The sequence below is a fragment of the Mus caroli genome, chromosome 10 (genome assembly GCF_900094665.2).
Source record: "Mus caroli chromosome 10, CAROLI_EIJ_v1.1, whole genome shotgun sequence".
In the NCBI taxonomy this organism is placed as follows: domain Eukaryota; kingdom Metazoa; phylum Chordata; class Mammalia; order Rodentia; family Muridae; genus Mus; species Mus caroli.
The window spans coordinates 23,705,426-23,706,778 of record NC_034579.1 but is presented as its reverse complement, the minus strand read 5'-3'; positions in this window follow the sequence as shown (position 1 = coordinate 23,706,778).

Below are 1,353 nucleotides of genomic sequence, written 5' to 3'. Positions count from 1 at the left end.
TGGTAAAGGAAGGAATAAAGAAAGAAATTAAAGACTTTTTAGAGTTTAATGAAAATGAAGCCACAACATACCCAAACTTATGGGACACAGTGAAAGCATTTCTAAGAGGAATACTCATAGCTCTGAGTGCTTCCAAAAAGAAACTAGAGAGAGCACACACTAGCAGCTTGACAACAAATCTAAAAGCTCTAGAAAAAAAGGAAGCAAATTCACCCAAGAGGAGTAGATGGCAGGAAATAAACTCAGGGGCAAAATCAAACAAATGGAAACAGGAAGAACTATTGAAAGTATCAATCAAACGAGGAGCTGGTTCTTTGAGAAAATCAATAAGATAGATAAACCCTTAGCCAGACTCACTAGAGGGCAAAGGGACAGCATCCTATTTAACAAAATCAGAAGTGAAAAGGGTGAAATAACAACAGATCCTGAAGAAACACAATACGCCATCAGAACCTTCTACAAAAGGCTATACTCAACAAAACTGGAGAACCTGGATGAAACGGACAAATTTCTAGACAGATATCAGGTACGAAAGTTAAATCAGGATGAGGTTAATGATCTTAACAGTCCTATATCCCCTAAAGAAATAGAAGCAGTCATTAGTAGTCACCCAACCAAAAAAAGCCCAGGACCAGATGGGTTTAGTGCAGAGTTCTATCAGACCTTCAAAGAAGAAATAATTCCAGTTCTTCACAAACTATTGCACAAAATAGAAGTAGAATGTACTCTACCCAACTCATTCTATAAAGCCACAATTACTCTGATACCTAAACCACAGAAAGACCCAACAAAGATAGAGAACTTCAGACCAATTTTCCTTATGAATGTAGATGCAAAAATCCTCAATAAAATTCTTACTAATGGAATCCAAGAACACATCCAAACAATCATCCATCCTCACTAAGTAGGTTTCATTCCAGGGATGCAGGGATGGTTTAATATACGGAAATTCATCAAAGTAATCCAGTATATAAACAAACTCAAAGACAAAAACCACATGATCATCTCCTTAAATGGTGAGAAAGCATTTGAGAAAATCCAACACCCATTCATGATAAAAGTCTTGGAAAAATCAGGAATTCAAGGCCCATACCTAAACATGATAAAAGCAAACTACAGCAAACCACTAGCCAACATCAAAGTAAATGGTGAGAAGGTAGAGGCAATCCCACTAAAATCAGGGACTAGACAAGGCTGCCCACTTTCTCCCTACCTATTCAACATTTTACCTGAAGTCCTAGCCAGAGCAATTCGACAACAAAAGGAGATCAAGGGGATACAAATTGGAAAGGAAGAAGTCAAAATACCACTTTTTGCAGATGATATGATAGTATATATAAGTGACCCTAAAAA